The sequence below is a fragment of the Myotis brandtii genome, unplaced genomic scaffold (genome assembly GCF_000412655.1).
Source record: "Myotis brandtii unplaced genomic scaffold, ASM41265v1 scaffold250, whole genome shotgun sequence".
In the NCBI taxonomy this organism is placed as follows: domain Eukaryota; kingdom Metazoa; phylum Chordata; class Mammalia; order Chiroptera; family Vespertilionidae; genus Myotis; species Myotis brandtii.
The window spans coordinates 5,188,002-5,207,289 of NW_005359478.1; the positions used below are offsets into that span (position 1 = coordinate 5,188,002).

Below are 19,288 nucleotides of genomic sequence, written 5' to 3' on the forward strand. Positions count from 1 at the left end.
GCAAAACTGTTAGTTCAAGCCCGAGGTGGTTTCTCATAAAAATCATTTGTTCTGACTTGATCAAGTGGAGTTAGAAGGGCTAAGACTCAAGTCCAAACTTGATTATTTTAATACATAATAGGTCCAAAGCCACATATTCAAAGAAAAGGATAAGTGTGAAATAAAAGTGAGTATGTGCCCTTCTGGCCCTTGGAGATTACAGGAAATAACTAACCATGGCATCTGCCCCAGGAGCCTGGAGGGATATTCACATCACCCACAATTGCGTGCATATACCAAAGCTACAGGCAAGGTTTCATAGTTTGCGCCAAAACCTCAAATGCAACATCCCTCATCCTGAACTTCTTTGGAATCTACCTCTCATCAATCTTGGACCTTGTTTTACTCATACCCTTATGTTTAAAAAGAATTTTATTTAACAGGGCGAAGGATAGAACCTTTACCTTACTCTTTTCATATTTTCCTGGGTGACTAAGTTCTCATTCAATACCAGAGAGAATAGAATGTTTATTCCGAAGTGGGGTAGAATGGCCCCAGGATATCCCACCTGTATCTGTGCAAAGGTTAATGCAGCTGAGCAGCTGGCCAGGGTACAGCTCTAGCTTTCACTGGGCAAACACCACATGGGGTGTCTTCCACTCAGCCCAGAGAGGGTACTGGGCAGCTGGACTGAGTCCTTTTGCTCCTACTTGTCACCCCAGGTTACCACTGGCTTGGAGAAGCTGGTGCCGCTGAGAATGCTCACAAAGCACTCCTCTTGCTGTTTTTATTACTTTGGTATGAAGACTAACCAAACCGTCTACCTAACAGAGGCCACAGATTGTCAGTTTTTCCCCTGATACTGTAAATTTCAAATCACTCTGTTAATTCTAATATGATTGTTTGAAATCACAAACTTGTTGCTGTTGATTCTCATCTGGGCATGTATCATAGTTACTTGGCCATGTATCTATTCAGCTGTATCATAGTTAACTTCATCCAAATATGGGGGTCGCCATGTTCCACCATGGAGACCCAGATGAGGCTCTGAGACTCTCAACCCAAACAAAAATGGACCAGTTAATGGCTAACGCTTTTCTCACCTGTTTCCTGAGGCACACCTTTGTTTCTCCTCCCTCTTGCCCTTATATCTTATACGCAATCTCCCTCAATTTCTGTTACAAATATATACATATATATTCTTAAAATAGCAATACTATTAAAAATTAAAAGTTACAGTAAAAGATGTACCATTTCATAAGCTGCCAGTTTAAAATAGCCTATTAGAGAGAATTCTCCAGGACATCTGGCTCAAAATTTACTCCCCTATAACTATGACCCAGCATTGAGAATAGGTATTTCAAATGTGTGTTTGCTGTCCTTAATCTTACATTAAAAAAAAAAAAACTTGCTTTGAATGATTAATAAGTGTAAAAGCAGACCCGCTGGCTCTGGCCTTAAACCAAGTCACTATAGGCGTCACTTACAAAGAATTACCATCTAGTTCCTAAAACCTTGAAAATCTCGTGGAGCTTCACTGAGGTCTGGAAGGCAGTAGCAGAGAATTTCCATGCATGACATCATACAGCAAACGCTCTAAACTATACTTTGGTCGTCTCTTTCTATCCCCCAAATTTCACTCAGTGGTTATTTTTAAAAATCAGACCTTCTCTCCAAATTCCCTTCTCTCTGGCGACTTCAGAGCAATAACATTTCCCAAGCAATCTCTGCTTGCCAGGCCGACCCAGCAGCCCCTTCTTCGCTCCTTTCAAGAAGCCTGTTTCAAAAGGGGGAGCTTCCCACTACCCCGAGTTTCTCCAGGTGGGGAGTTCCCACCATACTCCTAGCAAATAAAGCCTTTCATCGATTTAAAATTCAACCGCTGCTATCCCAGCCCCACTTCTCAGGACTAATGAAGAAACAGCTGAATTTCCACCTCACAAGTGGGGAGTTATCAAGGAGAAAGAGCTACTGGAAACCATCAAAGGAAGGATGAATTTTATGCACACACCTTCTCATGCTCCTTCTTTCCCAGAAGCATCACAGAGTTTTCAGAGGTGATGTTTTAGTGGATTATTTATATAGAAATTATACTGATCACATAAAGCCTTGCTTCTATAGGCTGCCCACTGAGGTGAAGACATAGCCTTAGAACATAGCATTCTACCTATTGACTTTTTTTTTTTTAAATCTAACTCATTGATGAATTTCTTGCTTATCATCGCTTCCTTCATGCAAAAAACCAATATGTGAATGTGCTAACATTTATGCACGGCCTATTTGGAAATTCCTAGTGGAGTCCTCTGAATTTTAAATCAAACAGGTAATACGTGAGATAATTTGAACCCTTGGACATTTAATGAGCTGACTTATTTTCTCATCACAAGTTTATAATTAATGAGAAACAATTTACAGAAGAGAGCTAACCTGTGGTTTTTTGTTTTTTAGTTTTTTGTTGTTGTTTTGTTTTTGTTTTTTTAATCTATCATATCCAAGCAGGAAGGGGGGAGGAGAGGAGAATATTTTCTTCCAACACTTCTTCAGATGAGGGTTTTCTACTGCAGAGCAGAAAAGATAACAGCTGAAAAAAAATAGGGGTTAGTGAGGAGTTGGGCTGGAGAAGATAGATTTATTTGAGTAGGGAGCTCAGCTCTTTCTGGCCAATTTTAGAGAGGCAATTTCCCTGCTCACTGGAGTTTGGTTTTTAAGTAACAAGGCTTTCTACACAAATAGCTCACTCACCCCTTTCCCATGAAAGTGACTTCATTATAGGAAAGGCCTTCCATGATGTCACACTAAGGTTATCAGTCAAAGCAATGACAAGGAATGCTTTATTACTGCAGAATAAAAAAACAGGGGACCTTGAGACTAAACTTGGCTGTTCTCCCAGACTTTTTGTTTATCCCCCAGATTTGGGGAGCATCTATTTCTGTAGCCCCATCAAGGAAGTGAGAATCAGGCTTTACTCTAAATGTTGTGGTTCTTAGCTAGGTTTAAAAATAGAATCATAGGAATTGAAAGGACTTCCAGGGTGTTTTTTTGTGTTTTGTTTTTTTCCCCCCAGACATTCCCCTAGTTCACAGGGGCCCTTCCCAACCCCTTCGTCAAGCATATCCTGTTTGCCTGATTGTGAAGAAGAGACATCCCACAGTCTAGTTCCCAGACCACACTGTCCAGGTCAGGAAACTGCTGCCCAGCCAATGCAAGTGCATTTAGTCCAAGTCCATGCTTTCTCTCAGTAGCACAATGTAAGAGTTAATGAATTAATCTTAAATAATAAAATCTTAGCATATGCAGAGACCTTCCAATGTCATCTAAAATAGTGGTTGCCAACCAAAATTATATTCCAGACTGGTAAAATATGGTTTTCTGTCATTGGCCCTAATCCAGCCAGGGGCAAACTACGGCCCGCGGGCCGGATCCAGCCCGTTTGAAATGAATAAAACTAAAAAAAAAAAAAAAAAAAGACCGTACCCTTTTATGTAATGATGTTTACTTTGAATTTATATTAGTTCACACAAACACTCCATCCATGCTTTTGTTCCGGCCCTCCGGTCCAGTTTAAGAACCCATTGTGGCCCTCGAGTCAAAAAGTTTGCCCACCCCTGCCCTAATCACATAGAGAGAAAAAGGATTTGTAGGAGATAGCAAGAGATTATAAAAAATTCACCAAATGGTCAAAGAATAAATTTTCAGACTACTGGTTCACCTACACCAGGTCGAGTCTTGGTGCCTAGAGAGCTGCCATTAGATCATTTGGGCAGCTTGTTAAAAGTGCACAATGCAAGGCTCCCCTTCTATCCTAGATTCTCATCCAGTAGGTCTATATTGCTAAAGTGCTCCCCTGGTTTCAGGATCTGTGTTAAACCAGCACTGGTGTCCTAGTCAATGTGGAAAGCTCCCTGCATATCCAGCCCAGCTCTGCTTGAATGCAGAGTGATGGGAGGGTTGGGGGCTAGAGCGATCCATTCCCCAATGAAACAACCTCTTTTTCAAGCAATTTTAATTATTGCAAAATTCCTCCACATATGAAGATGAAATCTACCTCTCCTTGATTCTTACTCATTGGTTTCAGTTCTACCTTCAGAACAACCACAGGAAATGTAAGTCTCTAACAGATGAACTGTTCCAGTATTTCTTGATTAGATGTCATGTTTCCTCTCTCCTTCCTAGAACAAAGCAGATCATAACAAACCATGATTCTCTGAAATCCAGAAAAAGGGCCAGGAGCACTCAACAGGACTTTTAAGCCCCATGCCTTGACCTATGCCCCAATAAAATAGCCAACTCATAGCTCATTTTGAACTAAAACTTCCTTACTCAGAATGCCTTCCCTTTCTCAAGATCTCTGGGAAACCTCAGATGTGTGCCCCTTTCCCTTCTATGCTGTCATTTGCTACTTGTCAAACCTCTTTTGTGCAATCAAGAAGGAACTTCCTTTGAGAGTTTTTGTGGTATTAATAATGTAAAATCAATATCACTCCTACTGAGTCCTTATAAGAAACTCAGAGGGAATCTCCAGATAAGGACACTGCTTAGGATGAGAGTTGAAGAAGATGAGGGTCCCAGTTACAGCCTTTACAGAGACAGCATTGTTTCATAGCTCCAAAATCTAGACTGTGCTTTTCTAGGTTAATTCCCACCTTAACAAATATCTAATCTCTTATCAAGGGATGCTCTCAGGTGATCAACCACCTAAAACAGCAACTAAAGTAAAAATTGGAACTAAAGTAACATGTATCTAATTCAGTGCTTGAAGAATTCTGGTTGAACAGAATCGGTCTTGCCCCTTCACCTTTTAGCATTTCCAAGGTTTTTCTCAAAATGGTTACATGAGAAGTTTCCAGTCTTACTGTGAGGTGGTGTGAATTGCTTTTATTTTCTTAATATCCTCCAAGCAGGGCGACTCCCAGGGAATACTGACAGTAAAATCCCCAAGCTAAGCACCATTGGGAAGGGGCATCATTGAAGTAGTTACTTTCTAGCCCTTGAGACTGAAAGTTGACCTATTTTTCAGTTAGGAGGGAGAGCAGGACATTTTTAAAGCTTATCCAAACCTCACTCGTGGCATTCCTGGCCTTAGCGAAATGTGGCTAGGCCCCTACCTCCTGGACAAGTACGTTCACTGGAAGCAGCATGTCATTCCTGGGCTGGAGATTGGCAGGTAACGTTCCTCCACTCCTGCATGGCCTAAAGAAATCCTGAGCTGCATGAAAAATTCTGGTATTTTCTCATTGTCAAGTACTCTCCTGTCAGCCACATTCTTCCCAAAGAGTCCCATTTTTCTTGGATGAGTTCAGCATTCTTTCAGTCATGTTCTGTAGATGAGTCACAGGGACCCACGGCAGCAGAGGAGAGTTGCAGAACTGAAGATGAGCATGTGGATTAAATGCTCAGCTTTACATCTTATATTGTGACAAAATGGGTTCAGGGCACATTCCAGCAAAAGGCACTTAGGCATTCTATTATAGGCAATTTTCCACCATCTCCACCCAGAAAAATGAAATGGAGCTTGGATCTTTCCCATTTAGTCATTCCTGGTCTGTGTCTTCCAAAGCGACTTCCACACAAAGTTTTCTCGTATTTAAATGATGGTGCCTGGTAAATTACACTTCAAAGGTGACTCAAAAGAAGGACTACATATACTCTGGAAAATGACATAGAGAGAGATGATGATTCTGAGATAATGAGTAATTTCTTGGTGGCTTTTAGGGGATCAATCTCATTACTTCACCATCTCACCTCAACCAGTCTAGTCAGTTAATTTCAGAAAACAATCAAACCTTACCATACATCTTCACTTTTACTTTTTTAGCTCATTCTACCGAGGGAATAAGAGCAACCGGAAAAGAACCCCCTCATCCTTCCCCACCACATGTCCAGGTTCCCTGGCCTATACCCAGGGGTTCTGCCTCTCTTCCTATTGAAATGGATGCATTCTCTGTGTCCTATGTGGGCAAAGCAGAGAACTGGTTCGTTTGGTCAGAGACAGATGTCGCATATCCTGTGCATCTGGGTGTAGGTGGGAGACCTCAGGGAAGGCCTATAATACCAGCCACTTCATTCCCTGGACACATGCTTCTTGATTGCATCTTCTTTGGATAGACGGCAGCATGCTAAAGACATGCAGAAGTGACTAGGGTTACAAATGCCTTGAGTCATAAACTGTGACAACCACAGAACATTCCCGAGTCAGGAGTGTTCCCGCCTTAGTTTCACATTGTTTTCCATCCTGCTTGCCTGTAACAAGTTAAAGTAAAGCAGGAGGGATCTAGATAGATTAGATCATCTCGTACTTTGGGATGACTACTGAAAAACACAAACCTTAGTGGATGCCCTGCAGGTCAGAAAGTCGTACTTGCTGGAACAAGAGGAGCCGGGAATTCCTGAGGTCTTGGTAGAATACATTTGGCCAACTGGAGCTACAGTTCTGGTGTTTGCAGAGTCCCATTTCACCCTGCGTTAAAGTGTGGATACTGTTTAGAAGGAAAAGAAAAAAGATAATGAGCACCCAAAGCAGGGAGACTTGAGAGTTAGCATCTGAGATTGTACCTGGAAAGAACTAGGAGGTTTTGAGAAGCTGCTCTTAGCTGCTCCTGTTTGCTCTTAGAAAGATCTTTCTCAGCTCCTATAGGAGGGCTTACTGATAAAGAGCCATTAAATCAAGTCAAAACCTGAAATTCAGTTTATAAAGTAAGCCCTTCACCCCATCTGGAAAAGCATCAAGGAAGAGGAAATTCTTGCCTTCATTGGTAGCTCTCCTGAAAATATTAGAAGCCTGGGAAGTCCTACATTGAGCAGCATAATTTTCCCCTAGTCATTGTATAGCCTCATGTAATATCAGGCAGGGGATTCAGGACATCACTAAAATCCATATCTTCTAAATGGGAGTCAACTCAGAGCTATCAAGACACGAACACCATCTTAGTCCGGGCACAGACCCGCAACGAAAGGAGTGTCAGTGGTGGTGTACAACAAAGTTGTCAAGACACTTGTTTGCTGTTGAGTTTACCCCTGGAGCTTACATTTTGAGAGGGGCACTGATAAATTGGAGCCTGTGCAAAGGGAAATGGCCAGAACGACCAGGCACTTGGAAATCATTTATTAAGGAAACAAGTGAGGACAATGAGAAAGCTTGACCCCAAAACAGAAAAAGGAAGAAATGGTGTCATTCCATGTCTGAAGGAATGCTGAGTGAGAAAGGGAACAGACTCATTTTGTGTTGGGTTGTTGGGCAGATGGACAGTAGAAATTTTAGAGAGGCAGATTTAAACACATGATTGAAAGAATTCTCTCACAATTCAAACTATTGAATTGTGGAAAAGGTTGTTTTATGAGATAATGGGCTGGAAATGGTCAAGGAAATGCTGTCACGGCTGTTACAAGGGGTGGGACTTTGGCACCAGATGACTTATGTGGTTCTGTCTCTCAAATTCTGAAAAAATTTTCTCAAACCATTTAACTCTTTTTTAAATGAAAATTGCACTTAGAAGTTCTGTTTGTCTTCCTTCCTTACTTAAAAATGATATGCCCACCTGTGAGTAAGTAAATTCAGGTGCTCATTGGGTTTATTTACTAGAGAATAAGAATGTGGATTGCAAAAGTAGCCTTCTGCCATGACATTTTTGGAGGGGTCGGGGGTCTGAATTAGAATTGTGCTCTCATATCGAATTCCAGGTCCCAGCAACTTCACAGTGGGCTAAAGGAAGAAGTTGATGTTTTTGCTCAAAGAGAAAAGATATTTTTCTGCTTAGGGGTTGGCAAGCATGCTCTGAGAAAAGAGTATGACCAAATAAACCTTTGTGACCAGTATTCTATACTGAAAGTATGTCTAGACTTCATGCTTACTTTCCCCTAACTCAGCGGTTCTCAACCTGTGGGTCGAGATCCCTTTGGCGGTCGAACAACCCTTTCACAGGGGTCGCCTAAGACCATCCTGCATATCAGATAGTTACATTACAATTTATAACAGTAGCAACATTACAGTTATGAAGTAGCAATGAAAATAATGTTATGGTTGGGTCACAACATGAGGAACTATATTTAAAGGGCCAGAAGGTTGAGAACCATTGCCCTAACTGATTCAGATTTTGTAACATATGAACATTCTGTGAACCCTCATGAGGGTGATAACTTGTGATTAAAAAGTGCTTATTCAGCCGAAACCGGTTTGGCTCAGTGGATAGAGCGTCGGCCTGCGGACTGAAAGGTCCCAGGTTCGATTCCGGTCAAGGGCATGTACCTGGGTTGCGGGCACATCCCCAGTGGGAGATGTGCATGAGGCAGCTGATCGATGTTTCTCTCTCATCGATGTTTCTAACTCTCTATCTCTCTCCCTTCCTCTCTGTAAAAAATCAATAAAATATATTTTTTTAAAAAAAGTGCTTATTCACCCTGCTGTCAAAAATATAATAAATAATGGCCCTGGTGATGCAGCTCGGTTACTTGGGCATCGTCCCATGCACCGAAAGGTCGCTGGTTCGATTCCCAGTTGAGACACATGCCTGGGTTGTGGGCTCAATCCCAAGTAGGGGGCATGCAGGAGGCAGCCGATCGATATTGCTCTCTCACATTGATGTTTCTCTCTTCTCCTTTCCTCTCTCTCTCAAAATCAATAAACTATTTTTAAAAAGCACAATAAACAATGACCTGCAACAACAACAAAAATCATTATATAAAGATAAAACAAGTTATGTGAACTTCGAAGGCATCTTAAGTGGGGGGAATGTCAAGAGAAATTAACAGCTAAAATAATGAATGTAGGGAAGGGCAGTTCCTCCCTTGGCTGGGAACTGGTGGCAGGGCTGGGGACTTGGCAGTTCTAGGATAATTGCATGGACTCAAATTGCATGTGATCTTGAGTTCCATGTGGTAGGAGTATCTTTCTCTTTCCTCTGGTCCAATAGTTCTTAACTGTGACTGTTCATTGGAACCCGTGGAGAAGTTTTTAAAAGACTGATTCTTGGGTCTCGTGCCCAGAGATTGTGATGTAATTGATCAAGGATGTAGCCTGAGCATCAGAATGTCGGGTACTTTCCAGGTCACTGTATACCCAGGGTCCTACCTCTGCTTCATTCTGGAAGTTTTCTTTACCCTGAGGCAAATCTTTCAGTCCCCAGGGTAGAGCACAGTGCATGAGTGAAGGGACAAAGGTGGCCTTCTCAGGGCTACTGTTGTTATTCATCATTCTCAGCCTCAGAACAGGAAAGAACAACCAGGAAGAGAGACGCGGGTGCAACTTGGACCAGGAGTGACTCCCAGTCAGTGGTTCTAGAAAGTAAGATACTAGGGGGAGGGGTATCACTTTTCTTTTAAAACTTAGCACACTTAAATATTCAAAGAAATCCTTATTGTGGTGTAAAAAATGATAACAGGCTTAGAATTATTTTAAAAGCTTTTCATTAGTGTGTAGCCTTGATTAGGTTGTTTAAAAAATAATGTTTCAGTTGCCTTCAGAGGCCTTATTTTCAGATTGGCTCTTACCTGATTGTAATATAGACAGCAGGCACGGCCTCTGGATTTGATTCTTGTTTCCCATGATGTCACTTTTTCCAGCCACCCATTTGGAACATTTTTATTCTGTGAGTCTGTCCTCATCAAATGTCAGGCTGCCCAAGAGATGGAAGGAAGGTGGACAGAGGGGAATTGTAGAGATCCGGAGACTTCCATGGGCTCAGGCTGTGTGAAGGTACTTGCTAGAAATACCCAGGACATAGAGTGACTCATAGCCCTGCTGAAACATGTTAGCCAGATAACCATCAGAAGGATTTCCTGTTTGCCTCTGAGGGACACAGATAAGAATTGTTTTTCCCTCTGATTTTGCTCATTAGTGTTGCAAGTGGCTCCACTGATGGTGTATCCTTTGATTCCCTGTCAGAATGCTCTTCTTCTGTTCTGCTGAATCCAGAAGGAAAGATGGGCCTCAGGTCCTTGAATGTGTTTGACACAAGAGACTTTGCCCCTAGTAGGGAGAATTGCCACATGGGGCACTTGGAATGGGGGAGAATTCCTGGGCATTTACCCTGGAGCATCCAGGTGGTCAGAATAGGGGCAGGAAAGCACGGTGACAAAGGAGACAGAGTAAATGGCAAAAACAGGTCCAGCGATGGTTACTCTGGATCATCAGCATCATCCCTGAGTGAACAAGCAAAAGTTCCACAAGGAGCCTTGCTCAATCTTTGGAGGCAGAGTTCTGAGATGTGGGTGTGCCTACTCTTGGGCTGCTTCTTATCAAGGCAGGCTCCCTGTTTGGGTGCAGTCCTGGAATCTGCTTTTCTAAAAGACTATCTCCCCGCAGTAATTTTGATACACTTTGCAAATAATTGCTTGGATTACATCCACTTCTGGACTCAATCATTGAACATGTTGAGACTCATGATGTCTAGAATATGAAAACACAGAGCTAAGATTTACACTGGAAATGACTTGTACACATGGTAGAGGACAAGGCATGGATAGGAAGAAAAGAGGAGAAGAGCACACTGAGAATAATTTTAAGATAGCTGGAGGGCGTGAGGCTGCTGACACCCACAGATCGCCTGCCACAAAGCTTCAGCTCACATGTATGTATGTCCAGCATATCCCAGCAATATATCAGATGTATTGCTCTATCATGATTTAGGCTGCTCTTGATTTTTCAAATGAAATTCACATACCATAAAAATCAGTTTTAAAGTATACAGTTAAATAGTGTTTAGTATATTCACAAAGTTGTGCAATGATCCACATTATAATCATCATCTCCTAAAGAAAGCCCCTACACCAGTGATTCTCAGCCTTCCTAATGCTTCGACACTTTAATACAGTTCCTCATGTTCCTTTGTCACTTGTGATTTTGATGTCATATCTAAAATTATTTTCGTTGCTACTTCATAACTGTAATTTTGCTACTGTTATAAATCATAATGTAAATATCTGATATGCAGGATGTATTTTCATTGTCACAAATTGAACATAATTAAAGCATAATGATTAATCACAAAAACAATATGTAATTATATACGTGTTTTCCGATGGTCTTAGGCAACCCCTGTGAAAGGGTCGTTCGACCCCCAAAGGGGTTGCAACGCACAGGTTGAGAACTGCTGCCCTACACATTAACAGTCAGTCCCTATTCTCTCCTTCCCCAATCCTGGAAACCACTAGTCTACTTACTATCTCTATGGATTTGCCTGTTGTGGAAATGCTAGATAAATAGGATTGTACAATGCAGGGCCTTTTGTGACTGGCTTATTTCATGGATGTCTTCAAGGGTCATCCATGTTGCAGTGTGTATCAGGACTTCATTCATTTTTATGTCCCATTGTATGAATATACCACATTTTATTTATTCATCAAATTGATGGACATTTGGGTTGCTAACACTTTTTGGCTATTATGAATAATGATGTTATGAATATTTGTGCACACATTTCTATATAGATATGTTGTCATTTATCTTGGGTACATGCCAAACATAGAATTTCAGGGTCATGTGGTTACTCTATGTTTAAATTTTTGAGGAACTGAAAATATTTTCCAAAGTGGCTGCACCCTTTTATATTCTACTAGCAATATCTGAGAATTCCAATTTCCCCAAATCCTTGCCAACACTTATCATTGTCTGTCTTTTATTATAGCCATACTAATGGATGTGAAGTGGCAGCTAATTGTGGTTTTGATTTGCATTTCTCTAATGACAAATGATGTTGAGCTTGTTGGCCATCTGTATATCTTTTTTAGAGAAATGTCTATTCATATCCTTTATCCATTTTTAAATTGGGTTTTTTATCCTTATTGTTGAGTTGTAAGTGTTCTTTGTATATGTTGGGTGTAGATCCATTATCATATATTATTTGCAAATACTTTCTCTCATTTTGTGGATTGTACTTTCAATTTCTTGATGGTAATATTTGTAGCACAAAAGCTTTGAATTTTGATTTAGTCCAATTTCTTTTCTCTTTGTTTTCTTTGTCACTTGTGATTTTGATGTCATATCTAAAAAAGCACTTCCTAACCCAAAGTCATGAAGATTTACTCCTATATTTCTTCTAAGAGCCTTATTTATTTTTTTAGCTCTTACACATGTGTTGACGATCTACTTTGATTTAATTTGTCACGTATAGTGCGAATTAGAGGTCCAACCCCATTCTTTTGCCTGTGGCTATCCAGTTGTCCCAGCACCATTTGTTGGAAAGACTGTTAACTCCCCACTCAGTTGACATGGCATGCTTGTTGAAAATCAATTACTATAAATCTCCAGGGTTATCTGCATTTTCATATAAATTTTAGGACCAGTTTGTCAATTCATGTTTTAAAAAAAAAGCAGCTGGAACTATAATAACTCTTTGAAGGATGTTCTGGTTGTTTCCACTTTGAGGCTATTATGACTAATGCTACTATGAATTATTGTGCACACATTTCTGTGTGGATATGTTTTCATTTCTCTTGACTGTATATTAGAAGTGGAATTGCAGGGTCATAATCTATGTTTAAACTTTTGAGGAACTGGAAGTATTTTCCAAAGTGGCTGCAGCCTTTTATATGTCATTTCACTGATGCTTTAAAATTTTTTTTTTTGTAATGTATCCAACGTTACCTAATTGTTACCATGGGGATTTTGTATTGGCTTTCTCAGCTCACTTTTGAGGCTGCATTAGTATTATGTGTGATACCCCTAGGAGAGTTTGCTTTTAAAATATAAATATGTCCTAGTAAACCATGTGTCTTCATCTGAGATGTGAAAAATATGTCTTTGCCACATTAACTTTCTGCAGGCAAGCTTTTTCTCTTACTGCTTTTTCCTAAGCTATAGCCATGACTGTCATCTCCTCTCCTCACTCAAAGACATATGACTTAATTATTCTTCATTTTTGTTTTCTTTGGGTCATAAAGTCCATAGCCTATTGGCTATCCAAAAATGGTTAGGTGTGGGGTTATAGCTCAGTGGTACAGCATATGACTGCAAAAATGATCAATTTTTTCTTAGTAAGAAGCAGCAGCTAATTTTTGAAAGGAGAGCAATGACTGGTTTTAAGCTTTGAGTGTCATTTTCATTCTAAGGGTAAGATTTCTCAGGCCCTGTGTTTCCTTCCACTCTCTCCACCCCCATCCCACCCCAAAGAGAATCACTAATTATAGCAAACTTTTCAGGGTGCTGTTACTGTGTGGAGAGTGTATCATATGCTAGGTATCAATGAGTCCTTCCATCCATCTGATCACACATATTTTTAAATAGGCTAAATTCTGGAAAACTCCACAGAAGGAACAATCTCCCAATTAAATTCTACTGTTGTTTTATTTGAGCTTCGCCTTTGAGTTCAAGTACCTCCCCCACAAATCCCCCTAATAATATCAACTATCAAATACAGATCATGTATTTAATCAATGGGCTTGTTAATTTATTGAATTGCTTTCAAATTTATTCATTTATTTGCTTTATTTCAACAAATATTTACTGAGTTCCAGACAATGAGCTAGACATTTGTGATTTAAAGATGAGTGAAATGTTGATCATGCCTGTTACAAGTTCATAATTTAGTGGGGGTGAGGGGGAATAGACACAAAAACATGCAATTTTGAAATAATAAAATGAATTCAGTGATAGTACAAGGTGTTGTGGGCCACTGATGGTGGCAGGAATAGTAAGGAAAAAAATAGAACCATAAGGCAATAGGACATGGAAAGGTAAGTTTTGATGGAGGGGAAGTGAATAGAAGCAAGAGAGAAAAAACAAGAATATTCTTAGAGGTAGAACTTAAGGGAAACAAATTATGTTATCATTGCATGCATGGTAAAGACTAAGTAATGGAAAAAGGGACACACACGTGATTTTGTCACCTTCTTCACAAGTTGTCCTGGACCCATTCAGTGTTCAGGGTTCTCTTCTTTGATCACACCTCTCCCAATGTAGTCACAAATCCTCTGATTCAGGGCATTCCTTATCTGTAGTGATGCATAGTTAGCAGTTGACAATCAGTAATTATATTGAACAAGAAGGAAGGAAGGAGAGCTCTTCTCTTTGCTAAAACATTCTAATCTTACTCCAGTCTCACATTGTTCTTCTCGGTGGATATTATTCCCTTTCTGCCACTAGAGGGAAATGTCAACATTTTTTTTTCTTCCTTTAACCAGAGGCAACCTTCCTAAAGAAAGGCCCTGCCCCCATTCAGTTCCAGACTGTTCCTCCTGGAGAGCATTCAGGATGTCACACTTTCACACTTCCAGTCAGGTTCTGGAGAAAGAAAGCAGCCTCTTAATAATATGCTTTGACAGTTCTTATTATTTTCTCTTTAGTCTTGGAAACCATATCCTACTATAGCTGCTCCCGCTATCCGCAAACACACACACACACATACACACACATTCACACACACAGACACATGCTCACACACATGCACTCACACCATCACATGTTAGCACGGAGGTGTTTCCTCTGTTCTTTATTCTCTTTTCAAATACAAGGCTGGGAACTCTGAGGGAGGAAATGGCCATTTTCATTCTTAGGTATTCTTAATTAAAATGAAAGATTTTAAAATACATCAACCTAAGTTTTGAGAATGCATTAGGGTTCCCTTGAGAAACAATACCGATAGGAAGTTGTCTGTGTGTGTGCACGGGCACACATGTGGGGACCACAAAGTGGCAATCTGTTGCATATTAAGAGGAACATCTGGTCATCTTATAGGTAATACTGAGTAATCCTAATATATAAAAACCAGGGTCCGTAACGACCATAGGCTCTACCACTGGAAGTCAGTCCTGCAGTCAGTGCTGGGTTGCCATGACGACCCAGCACTGACTGCCATTGCTGCTGGCGTGGTCACCCAGCACTGACTGCCAGGGGGGCTGCAGATCAGGTCTGGAGAGAGGCCCAAAGAGAGAGGCAGGGTCTGATCCGCAGCCTCCGTGGCAGCTGTTAATCAGCTGTTGCCTCTCTTTCTCTCCAGGCTTTGCCAGCAGCTGTGACTGTGTTTCTCTCCAGGCCTCCGCAGGGGCTGCTAATCAGCCTCGCCTCTCTGATCAGTCCCAGAGATAGGCCCAGAGACGCTGACTGGCATAGAAACCGACCAATCAGAACCAAATCTGGGTGAAGTGTGAGGAGCCAATGGCTGCCTAGGAGGCGGAGCTTTTGACTCTTACTGACATAGAAACCAACCACTCAGAACCTAATCTGGGTGAACTGCAAAGGCAGAACCTAAGTCTGAGGAGGTGTTTTAAGGGCAACAGCTGTTTGGTGTAAGGTATAAGAAAGCCGTTCAATTTTTTAATTACTGGTTTGGCAGGATAGTGCATATGGCTGGCTATCAGTCCAGATATAGGGATTATGTATTTTTGTCTGCCAAGAGCATCTCCTCCTGCTGAAAAAGGCTCCCCCGCCCATTTAAGCAATCCTATCGTATATAATCTATCTATACTAATAAAAGGGTAATATGCTAATTAGACTGGGTTGACCAGCCATCTTCCGGACATCCAACTTCCTTCTGGACAAAGCCATGGTGGTGGGGGCCCAGGCAGAGGGGGCAGTTGGGGGCAAGATCAGGCCAGCAGGGGAGGGCCATTGGGGGTGAGATCAGGCCGACAGGGGAGGGCAGTTGGGGGTAACCAGGCTGGCAGGGGAGGTCAGTTGGGGGTGAGATCAGGCCAGCAGGGGAGGTCAGTTGAGGGCGAGATCAGGCTGGCAGGGAAGGGCACTTAGGGGTGATCAGGCAGGCAGGCAAAGGCAGTTAGGGGCATTCAGGCAGCCAGGCAGAGAGGCTAGGGGTGACCAGGCAGTCAGGCAGAGGGGTTAGGGACAATCAGGCAGGCAGGCAGGTGAGCGGTTAGGAGCCAGCGGTCCCAGATTGTGAGAGGGATGTCCAACTTCCGGCATCCCTCTCGCAATCTGGGACCATTGGCTCCTAACTGCTCACCTGCCTGCCTGCCTAATCACCCCTAACTGCAGGTGGACATCCTCCAAGGGGTCCCTGATTGGAGAGGGTGCAGGTTGGGCTGAGGGAACCCCCCCCCCCCGCACAAATTTCGTGCACAGGGCCATTAGTAATAAATAACAGAAATTAGGCAATGAGAAACTATCACCTGAGTAGAAAACAGGAATCAAAAAATGGAGGTAGACAAAAAGATCATATTGGTAATAAATCAAGGTTACACTAGAGACCTGGTGCAAGGGGAATGCCAGAAAGATGAGCCTGTTCACTCTTTTCCTACCACTAAGGAACATTTATCTTTGCTATACATCTGTCTAAGTTTATATGCATTATTTTAATCTTCTTGACCATCCTATGAAGTAAGAATTAGTTATCCCTATGGGACAGAGTCTCAGCCATATTAAGGAAACTTAGGTAAGTTTCCACAGGCATTAATTTAGAAACCTGAGGTCTGAACTCAATTTCCCTGACCCCAATGGATATGTTCCTATCTCTTTGGTATAATGCCTTCTATTTACAAAGTAAATTTCTGGACCTAAATCAAAGGGATCTTTGATTGCTCTGCCAACATTCGCCCAAAGGAATCCTTTTGGAGAGTCATTCTCTTTATTCCAATGGTTAGAGGTAGACAATGGGGAAGTCAGGCCAATATTTCCAGTGTTGTTCCATCCTATAACATTCTTGTCAAACTCTTAGTCTTTGCCTGTGATGTGGTCAAAGTAATCAGTGAATTAAGTTCGGGGTCTCAGTTTTCTACTTGATAGTCTAGGCTTCATGTGTACCACTAATTGGATTTCTGTAAGGTGCAAATTAGAAAATTTGCAGAACTTTGGAGAAATTGCAAATTTAGAGATTTTGTAGAATTCTAGCACAGTTTCTTTCTCTACTGTTCCATAGGCCTCCCAACATAGGTTCCTTCAGACAAGTTACATTAGATGATCTTCAGGTACATTGTATAGATTTCCCATGGTACTCAATTAAAACTCAGGTTTCTGAAAGCCCATTAAAGTTCTAAGGATTCTCCATCTATGTTTAGATATTTCCCAGGAGAGGAGAAAATAGCAGACACTTAGAAACTGTAATCTGCGATAGAATCCTACCTTTCTCTTAAAACACTGTTTTATTGTCCCCTGTTTTATTTATCCTACCTACTCTTGTTCAATGCAGGGGGTCTGGACAGGGTAGCGACAGCATCCACAACGGTATGAAATGTCTTTCTCTTTTCTCCCCATCTTAAAAATTTTTAGAAAGTGCAGTATCATTGTTTTCATTTAAGGAAATAAAATGACACTTTGAATAAATGGTTTTCTACATTGTCAGCCAGAGAAAATCTTGGCTTTCAACCTTGGTTGGAATCTTTTGGTTTGCTAGTAATTTTTAGTGATATACTGGTAAAAATTCTCAAAGTTTTAAGTTAGGCTTATTTCCACAAAACCACAGCAGGGATCCAGTTGTATGCAAAAAATTCCCTTAATCACCCCTCATCTCTGACAATGGAGCAAGGAAAGAAGAACTTTAAAAGCAGAAGTCACAGTATATGCTAGACCATTGAATTAGTAAAACAACGGCTGTCTGGGGAGATGCACATTGACTGGCACCCTGGGTGGAGAATGAGAAGTAAAGAAATGATGCATCAAAGGTTAATCAGCAGCCAGATTGGTTGGGAAGTGGGAGTTGTAGTCATGCTAGGAAGCTTGGCTTACAGCATGAGGGTGATGGGAAGCCACCGAAAAAATCAGAAAAGGAAGAGCATGAGCACCTTTTGAGGATGGCACAAAAGTAGCCCATCATATGGTCCCTGATGTAACCAGGGTACACTCAGTGAAATGAGAGCGCTCCTGACACCCCAACTCCCTGGAATGTGGCTCAGCATTGGTGACCTGAACTTGTGGTTAGTTTAAGCAGTAAGAAAAGATTAAGGAAGTGATCATGTACAGCATGGTGACATAGTTAACAATACTTTACTGTATATCTGAAAACTGCTAAGAGGGGAAAATCTTAAAAGTTCTCATCACAAGAAAAAACTTGCAGCTGGTCCTGGTGATGGACGTTAATTAAACGTAAGGTGGTGATCATTCCACAATGTATACATTTATCAAATCATTGTGGTGTATACACATAAAACTAATACAGTATTACATGTCAATTATAGCACAATAAAAATAAATAAATAAAAGTATTCCTCTCCTTAAAGCAAAGATCTCCAGCCACCTGAAAGTTAACAAACTGTTGGCCCAAAGGCCAGAGTCAAATTTAGTTGCTCACAGAGTATCACACTATTTGTGAAAGCATTTTTTTTTAAAAAAGTGCTATTAAAAGATTGGCAAGTTAATGTTAGAATCTCCATGTCTGTTCAAATGGCCAACAGATATATGAAAAGATGTTCAACCTCAGTAGCAATTAAGGAAATGCAAATCAAAACTAGAATGAGATGCCACCTCACACCTGTTCGAATGGCTGTTATCAGCAAGACAGGTAATAACAAGTGTTGGAGAAGTTGTGGAGAAGAAGGAACCCTCATTCGCTGCAGGTGGGATTGTAACTGGTGCAGCCACTATGGGAAACAATATGGTGGTTCCTCAAAAAATTAAGAATAGAGTTAGCATATGACCCAGCAATCACTCTTTTGGATGCCTACTCAAAAAAACTTGAAAATATTTATTTGCAAAGGTATATATACCCCTAAGTTTGAGACAACCAAAGTGTCCTTTGATAGAGGATTGAATAAAGAAGGTGTGGTACATATATACTATGGAATCTCCACATCTGGTTTATGTTAAAATCTTTAACCATCTGGGAATATTAAGCCTCTTTTAGTGTTTTATGTTTTACGCATTGCTTGCCATACTTAAAGACCACTTTAGCTATAAAGCTTAAGGTTTTAGGCGTGTGTAGCCCACCCCCATCCAAGGAACAGCAGCCTCGTAATCACCACACCCTCTGTCTGAGGAACAGCAGCTGTGTGTGAAGCCTCCCCCCACCAGCCAGAGGAGCCACCACAGCTGTGAACAGCACCCACCAGAGGAGCTGCTGCCAACTGAGGAGCAGCTGCTACCATAACCGCCCGAGGAGCAACCGCAGCCCGAGGAGCCAATGCCACCCAAGGAGCAGCCACTGAACGACTCAACATCTAGATATGTCGGTGAGATCAAACATGGGTAGACAAAGAAACCCCCAAAGAAAAGGAGGACTCGCCAGAAAAGCAGCTAAGTGAAACAGAGGCATGCAACATGACAGAAAAATAATTCATACTAAGGGTCCTAGAGTGCATAAACCGGATGGAGGAAAAAAACAACAACTTATGCAAGAATCAAGAAGAAATGGATGAAAAAAATCAACTTATGTAAGAATTAAAAAGAAATGGATGAAAAAATCAATAACTTAGGTAAGAACCAAGAAGAAAT

At 41.3% G+C, this 19,288-nt stretch overlaps 1 long non-coding RNA gene across 1 annotated transcript; it reads right to left on the bottom strand.

The window, feature by feature from the left end:
• Window positions 1–4,032: 4,032 nt before the first annotated feature.
• LOC106726309 lies at window positions 4,033–9,637 on the bottom strand. Its single transcript, XR_001362358.1, has 3 exons — window positions 9,463–9,637; window positions 6,304–6,455; window positions 4,033–4,148 (listed from the first exon to the last, which is right to left on the bottom strand). It is a non-coding gene; the product is annotated as an uncharacterized LOC106726309 (long non-coding RNA).
• Between the last annotated feature and the right edge of the window lie 9,651 nt (window positions 9,638–19,288).